Below are 8510 nucleotides of genomic sequence, written 5' to 3'. Positions count from 1 at the left end.
AGAGCTCGCGGCTCAGCTCTGACGAGATGGGCAGAGCTCGCAGCTCAGCTCTGGCGTGATGTGCAGAGCTCGAAGCTCAGCTCTGGCGCGATAGGCAGAGCTCGCAGCTCAGCTCTGGCGCGATGGACAGAGCTCGCAGCTCAGCTCTGGCGACAGAGCTATGCTCTGCTACAGTGCGCTCGCAGCTCAGCTTTGCAGTACAGTGCTGGGCTCGCAGCTCAGCTTTGCGGTAAGGTGCTGGGCTCGCAGCTCAGCTCTGCGGTACGGTGCTGGGCTCGCAGCTCAGCTCTGCATTACAGTGCTGGGCTCGCAGCTCAGCTCTGCACACCAGAACAGCCAAAAAAATGCCAAATTCATCCAAATTCTCCAAAATTGCACTCTTCCCTCCATAAAACCTAAATCTCCTGCAAAGCATAAAATAAACCATAAAACGAACCAATTTCTAGAAGATTTAAGTCAATACATGCTCATGCAAACCCTTAAAAAATAGAACAATTAAGCATAAATCAACCCCCCCACACTTAGCCTTTTGCTTGTCCTCAAGCAAAATCAATATGAATTCTAGGAAGAGATTGATTTCAACAATGCTAATTTCCATCCAAACATTATCAAAGTCAATTCAAAATTTTACAATCAACACACATCTCTCGATCATGTAAGTAACTCAAAGTTTAAGAAGCAACAAAACAGTAATGTAAGCAATTCGATCAGACCCAATTCTCCGCTAGAAGTGAGTTCCCTAATGTGATCGCCTTTATAATCAATATCACCATTTTTTACACTTTGTGTGCTTAAGATTTTCGACAGTTGAACCATAGTTCATGAAATAAAACCATTTGGATGCAATCCAAAGTCTTTTCACGTGGTTTCCCATGCTCATAGTTAGACTAGAGGAGCAGAGACTCAGAGCTGTCACGTTTCAGGGCTGGCCAGATGTTTCAGAGCTGGCATTTTCAGAGTTGGCAATTCGTCCAACATTTTCACAAATAAGATACGATCTTAGGCAATCACAATGACAACACTCCTTCTAGCATCTACCGGACAAATCACGTTTTACTTACTTACAATCGTGTTGCAACAAAACTCTTAATTCTTTGCACAATCAAGAAACATATATCAAAAGTAAAACAAGAATAACCACCATTCATTCACAATCCCGAAATTCACATCGAAAACCATGTTCTCTTCCACAAATTCATAAAAATTAGCAAGTATCTAAGCATAAGCTAATCATAGAAAGATTGATCTCGCCCAATTTTTGAAAATATAAGCAACACAGTAGCCCCCCACACTTAAAGCATGCCATGTCCTCAGGGCAGAAAAGAAATACGAAGAGTGTAGAAAACGTCCCTGATTATCGGCATTGGAAAGATGAACCATCGTGAGAGGCGGCGAAAAGTGAGGTTTACGGCCTTGGGCAGCGTAGAGACGGCAGCGCTGCACTGGGCAGAGCTGGGTAAGGCAGCGCTGAAACTGGGCAGCGCAGGATCTGGGCAGCGCTAAATAGAAAACATGAACACCAAGCATCAAAGCACCCGCAAAGCAACCAAAACTTAGGAAAATCACAAAACAAACAACTAAAAACAAGGAAAGAACAAGAAAAGCAAAAAGAAAACAAAAACCAACAGTGGGTTGCCTCCCACCAAGCGCTAGAGTTAAAGTCTCCAGCCCGACTTCAGATCTGAACTTTAGCTCGGATTGTGCAGAGCTTGAGCCTCCACCTCCATGGACGAGCTCTGATGCTCGTAGTACGGCTTCACTCGATGGCCATTCACTCGGAAACTCTCCTTAGACTGGGCTTCACCAGGGTCAAACACGTCCTTTGGCAACACACCTTTTTTATCCTGGGACAGCGCTACCGATCTAAACCTCGGCTTCTTCTTTTTCTCTTCTAAGAATACATACTTGAGATTGGCTGGGAGTTCCTTTAGTTCAAGCGCTGACTTCCTAGCTCCCACATGTTCATCAATTGGCAGCTCCGTATGGCAGGGCAGCACTGAGCTCGGCCGAGCTGGACTGGACATGGCTGAGCTCGGCATAACTGGCTGGGCAGGGCTGGGCAGCACAGAGCTCGGCATAGCTGGTTGGGCAAAGCTGGGCAGCACAGAGCTCGGCGTAGCAGGTTGGGCAGAGCTGAGCTGAAGGGTGCAGCGCTGGGCAGTGGAGAGCTGAAGGTTGCAGAGCTGAAGGGGGCAGAGCTGGCGAGCGCAGAGCTGAACTCTTCAGCTTCCCGAGCTAGCTCTTCCATGTCTGCCGATCCAGCACAGACTTCCACACACTCCTGCTCCTGTAAAAATACCTTCTCAACCAAGCCATCAATAGGATCTATAAAGGAGCATTCATTGATAAAATTTGCAGAAGGCATAGCACGACTATCATGCACAGAGAAAGACACTGACTCCCCTAACACGGTCATTTTAATATTTCCATCCTTAACATCAATTAAGGTGTTAGTGGTTGCCATAAACGGTCTTCCTAACAGTAGTGTGTGCTCTACACCATTTTCATGCACCTCCCCAATCTCGAGAACCACAAAATCAACGGGAATAATTAAACCTCCAACATTCACCAAAACATCCTCCACTATCCCACGGGGGTATCTAACGGACCTATCGGCGAGCTGCAAACACATGCGGGTGGGTTTCAAATCACCTAACTCTAATTGTTTAAAAATAGAGTAAGGCATCAAGTTAATTCCGGCACCCAAATATAACATACCAGAGGCTTCCTTACCGTTTCCTAAAGCAATTTTAATCACAAAGCTACCTGGATCGCGCTGCTTTGGTGGCAAGGGCTGCTGTATGACGGAGTTTGCAATTTCCGAGACTAAAATCTTCTCATTGTCCTCGAATTTTCGCTTGTTGGAGACCAACTCCTTGAAAAACATCACATATGCCGGGACTTTTCTGATCACATCAAGAAGGGGCAGATTCACGTTCACCTTGGCAAGCATGTTGTAGAAGTCGGCGAACTGTTTATCCATCTTTTCATTCCTCAATCTGCCCGGGAAAGGGATCGGAGGTCGATAAGGTGTAGTAGACTTGTGAAGTTTGTCCTCATTTCCTTCCTCCATCTCTCCGTCTTTTGGCTGCCTATGTTGTTCTACCTTCTCTCCATCGCTAGGGCTGGTCAGAGCTGAGCTCGGCAGCTCTGGTCTGGTCTGGGCTGAGCTCGGCAGCTCTGGTCTGGTCTGAGCTGAGCTCGGCAGCTCTGGTCTGGTCTGGGCTGAGCTCGGCAGCTCTGGTCTGGGCTGGGCTGAGCTCGGCAGGGCTGGATTCCAGCTCTGGTCTGCCTTCAAGGCTGAATTTGGCATAACGGAATTATGCAGAGCTGGAGTTTGTATAGCGGAATGCGGCAGAGCGGAAGTCTGCAGAGCTGGGTTCGGCAGCGCTGCACTGGGCAGCGCTGGATTCAGCAATGCTGAGCTCGGCTCCCTCCTCCTACAGGGACTGAACTGAACTGAGCTGTCCAGAGCTGGATTGGTCATAACTGAATTCGGCAGGGCTGACCTGGTCTGCGCTGACACTTCCACTTTGTTATCCACCATCTTACCACTGCGCAGAACAGTAACAGCTTGAGCTTGGTGAGTTTGCAAGGGCTGGCCATGGAATTTTCCGGGCTGTTGTTGTTGTTGGATTTGATTCAAAGCATCGGAAAGTTGACCAACAGTTGTTTCAAGCCTTTTTATGGTAGATGCTTGGGACTCTATGCTTTGTTTGCTGATCTCCACAAAGGCGTGCAGCGTTTCTTCGAGCGTTGATTTTTGTGGTGGCGTCGGCTGCGCACTCGGCTGCGGAGTTGATTGTTGCTGTTGGTATTGCGGTTTATACGGTTGAGATGAGCCCTGCTGCGAAGGAAAGTATTGAGGTTGCTGTTGATATCCTATTTGGGGTGGTCGCCGGAATTGATTCCCCCCAAAATTTTGATTTCCCCAACCAAAGTTGGGCTGCCCTCTCCATCCACCATTGACATTTTGTTGAGCTTGATTAAAATTCTGCCCGTACGGTCTGCTTGGCCCTTGATTGTAGCTTTGAAATCCTTGTGCCGCATAGACCTCAGCTTGTCCTTCCGGAGTAAACTCCCCCATTCTATGGCACTTATTAGCTCCATGGCTAAAATCTCCACATATGCCGCAAGGTTCGACATTCGGCAGGGCTGAATACTGCAGTGCTGGATTCTGCATAGCTTAATTCGGCAGCGCTGAATACTGCTGAGCTGGATTTTGCATGGCTGAATTCGGCAGCGCTGCATGCTGCAGAGCTGGATTCTGCACCGGGGCTGAATTTTCCATCTTGTCCATCTTCAGCTGTTGTACATCCCGCATAATCGAGGCCAATTGTTGTTGCATCTCGAACTGGTTTGTCACAGCACTAGCCTCCACTCTCCGTCCACGGACTGACTTTTGTTGGGAACTTTCGGCTAAGGTCTTGAAAATTCCTTTTAACTCTGTTGCCGTCTTCCGAGCTATGTTTCCTCCTGCCGTGCTATCCACCATAAATTGGGCAGTTTGTACTAACCCATCGTAGAAGAACTGCATCAACATAACATTAGTGAATTGATGTTGAGGGCATTGACGGATGAGTTCTTCATATCTCTCCCAAGCTTCATGCAAAGGCTCATCCGCTCCTTGGGTGAACTCCATTATCCTCGTTCTCAACTCCTGTGTTTTGTGGCTTGGGTAGTATTTCAGCATAAATTTTTCACAAGCATCTCCCCAAGTAGTGATAGAATTGGGCGGCAGAGCTAGCATCCATGTCCTCGCCCGGTCCTTAAGTGCATAGGGGAAGCACTTGAGCTTGAGTTGGTCCTCCGTGAGACTAAGCAAAGGAATTGTTTGCACTTGGGTGCAAAAATCCCTGATGAATTGCAGCGCATCCTCGCTTGGCATCCCATGGAACACCGGTAGTAAATTCGAGTCATTAGGTTTGAGATTGTAGTTTCTCACGGCAGTGGGGAGTACGATTGCTGAAGTGTTTGTATCTCCAATAACAGGCCTGGTGAAGTCTCCCATGTACTCCATGTTCTGGGCCATCTCCTTCTTCTCCTCGTGTATAATCTGTTCTTCTTGGTCCTGTTCAGAGCTGGTTTCTTCCTTGTTTGTGTTCTGCTCAGTGCGGAAGTCGGCAGGGCTGGCCTGGTCTGCGCTGGAATTGGCAGAGCTGGCCTGGGCTGTTCTGGACTTAGTAGGGCTGACAGCACTCAACTCGGCAGGGCTAGCCTCTTCCTCCTTAGTGTGTTCTGCCGTGTCTATGATCTGCTCTGTATGGTCAGAGCTGGCTTCCTCCTCTACTACGGACTGCTCTGGAATGTCAGGATCAGAGTCAGAGCTGGACTCGGTAGAGCTGGCAGCGCTGTCCTCGGCGAACACTCCTTTGCAGTTATTTTTCCTAAAAATCCCTTCGCTCGTACTATGCAACGGGGACACAAGTTCGCCTTTAAGACTACGGCGTCCCTGCATGCACAACACTAAACAAACGGGTTAAACGCACCGAGTGGAAGAAACGTAAAAACAAAAATGAGACAAACTTCAAATTAAATAAGCAAGTAAACAAAACGACACAACTAAAACGCCTAAAACTCTCCCCGGCAACGGCGCCAAAATTTGACTCAACCTAAACACTACTCTAGATTGACTCGTACTAGTACGAGATCTATTGTAACGTGTAAGCTAACCCAAGTCGATCTCACAAGGAAAGTCTTAAAGGGCTTTTAGTAGTATCGTAGGAAAAACAATAAAAAGAAGATTTAAACTAAAACTTGAATTTAAACTTAAATCAAACTTAACTTGAACTTAAACTTAAACTTAACCTAGGCAAGAATTTAAATAACTTAAATTAAACCTACTTATGAAATTAAATACTTGTAAATTTAAAGACTTCTAATCTAGGCATGAAACTAAAGTGCATAATAATCAAAAAGAAAGCATAAACATGAACGAAAAACGTAAACATGATTAAACGAAAATAAATTGAATTAAATTACGAAATACCGTAAAAGTCTTGAACGTGTAATTGTGTCACTCAATTACAATCCAAGCAAGAACTAAAACAAAGCTGAATCGAAAACTAACTAAAAACAATTAAATTCGAAAGCTATAAAAGAAAGCAAGTAAATCCTAAGTTTCGGAGCAGTGCAGCGCTGGAAGGCTTCTTCACGGCAGAACACCAAAAATTAGGGCTAGAGACGTTAGTTCTTTGATGCAAAACAAAGCCCTTATTTATAGACTTCTCCTCAAAGTTGCCATCCAAAGCTGGACTCCTAAAGGTAATAGAATCATGTATCATAAGGTAACTCCAGCTGGCGTGTTCTTCAAGAAATCTCCTCCTAGCGAGAATTAACAATTCTGCACGTTCAGCTCTGAAAAGGGTAGTGCAGAGCTGAAAGTCAGCTCTGGCGTCAGGGCAGAGCTGGAAGTCAGCTCTGGAAATTTAGCTCTGGCGAAAGTAACTCTGCACTGGAAGGCGAACTCTGGTGCGTCAGCTCGGGAAAGGTAGTCAGAGCTGAAAAGTCAGCTCTGGCGAGATGGGCAGAGCTCGCAGCTCAGCTCTGGCGTGATGTGCAGAGCTCGAAGCTCAGCTCTGGCGCGATGGGCAGAGCTCGCAGCTCAGCTCTGGCGCGATGGACAGAGCTCGCAGCTCAGCTCTGGCGACAGAGCTATGCTCTGCTACAGTGCGCTCGCAGCTCAGCTTTGCAGTACAGTGCTGGGCTCACAGCTCAGCTTTGCGGTAAGGTGCTGGGCTTGCAGCTCAGCTCTGCGGTACGGTGCTGGGCTCGCAGCTCAGCTCTGCATTACAGTGATGGGCTCGCAGCTCAGCTCTGCACACCAGAACAGCCAAAAAAATAGCAAATTCATCCAAATTTTCCAAAATTGCACTCTTCCCTCCATAAAACCTAAATCTCCTGCAAAGCATAAAATAAACCATAAAACGCACCAATTTCTAGAATATTGAAGTCAATACATGCTCATGCAAACCCTTAAAAAATAGAACAATTAAGCATAAATCACCTTGCATAAACTAAAAGATAAAAAAACAAATATTCAACTATAAACAAAGAAAATTAATGATTTCCCACGACGTGAAGTATAACAACGAAACCTATGAACCCAATGCTCATCATAAGAACCCAGTTGGGAGAAAATTTAAGTCCAGCTGCAGCAGTTCCTCGTGCGGGACGTAGCTCCACCTGCCATTTCTTTCAATTAAAATATGAAGTGACAATGAAACAAACTCATGCTAAAGCAACACAAATATTCGAAGCAAATAATCAATAATCATTCTAAATCATCACATCCAAAAATCGCTGACTAAGTGTTTGGTGAAAAGCTTGAACAACTAAATTGATTTTTACCCATAAGATTGAAGAAATAAAGTTAACATATAAACTCATGCATAAAAAAAACAATAAACATCAAACAACTGGAATCATGGTAAACACATTAAGCAAATATTTACCTAATTAGCGGCACTCTCTTGTGTTCCAAGATTGGCGTCATGTCCGACACCAACACCCCTTCCACCCCTACCTCCTTTTCCACCTCTTCCGCCTCTTTCTGTACTCCCCCCTCGAGTATTCTTACCTCGACCGCGATTCTTCTCAGCGGCACTCCTCAATCGACTCTGTTTTGGCCTGCCCTTTGATTTCGAAATATGTGGATCTAAAACATGAACTTCAGTGTTCGATTCGCCGTCATCATTGGTGGAGTTGTCATGCTCGACCGAGCCTGCCGTGTCGCAGCCCGCCTTAACTAAGGATAGTTAAGCCGAGTGATGTACGACTAGGGATGGGATTAAAGAATAAGGGGAAGAAATGGGCGTCATTTGGAACCGTAAAATTTACTCAACTTAAGAAAACTAGCCATAATTACTCATTAATACTTAATTAAATAGTCTATGAAAGACAACATAAAAGCTCAATTAATATCATTAATTCAAGTTATACATCATATGAAACCATTCCCTTAAGACTCAAAGTACGACATAACATAACATCAAAAGTATTTTGCAGCGGAAAGTAGCTAGACATATGTGTGAAGACATATTCTAGACATGTTAACTTTATTTATTAACAACCCTGGAGACTCCGCTCATTGCAGCGCCATCACCACATCGACTCAACCTGCACATTTAGAAAACATATGTAGAGCTGAGTTCAAAAGCACTCAGTGAACACATGTCAAACATCTCATGCTTATAAAGCTATAAATATTATCATTGCCATTCTCATGCAAAACATAAGGGATTTATCTAAAAAGCCTTATGTTCTCTAAACTCATTTTCATTTCTCAAACTTGACTGGCCAGTCTATGTTCTCAAGTACTGAGAGGGAGGCATCCCTCCGCAGCACTGTAATCGGCCAACCTGAAAGTTGACTCACGATTACCGTGTACAATAATTCTACCTCGCGTAGAACCGATATCATTATGCTCAGACAGATAGATAACATACTAAAATCTCAAATATTTTGGCAATGCAATAACTTCAAAATAGATTGTCAGTTCAATCATTGAA

At 45.1% G+C, this 8510-nt stretch overlaps 1 non-coding gene across 1 annotated transcript; it reads left to right on the top strand.

The window, feature by feature from the left end:
• Window positions 1-4553: 4553 nt before the first annotated feature.
• LOC131004211 (small nucleolar RNA R71) lies at window positions 4554-4660 on the top strand. The gene has a single exon (XR_009094933.1). It is a non-coding gene; the product is annotated as a small nucleolar RNA R71 (small nucleolar RNA).
• The last annotated feature ends 3850 nt before the right edge of the window (window positions 4661-8510 follow it).

This window comes from Salvia miltiorrhiza, unplaced genomic scaffold, assembly GCF_028751815.1.
Source record: "Salvia miltiorrhiza cultivar Shanhuang (shh) unplaced genomic scaffold, IMPLAD_Smil_shh original_scaffold_354_1, whole genome shotgun sequence".
Taxonomy (NCBI): Eukaryota; Viridiplantae; Streptophyta; class Magnoliopsida; order Lamiales; family Lamiaceae; genus Salvia; species Salvia miltiorrhiza.
The sequence above is the reverse complement of the archived record's forward strand: the minus strand, read 5'-3'. Positions and strand labels throughout refer to the sequence as shown.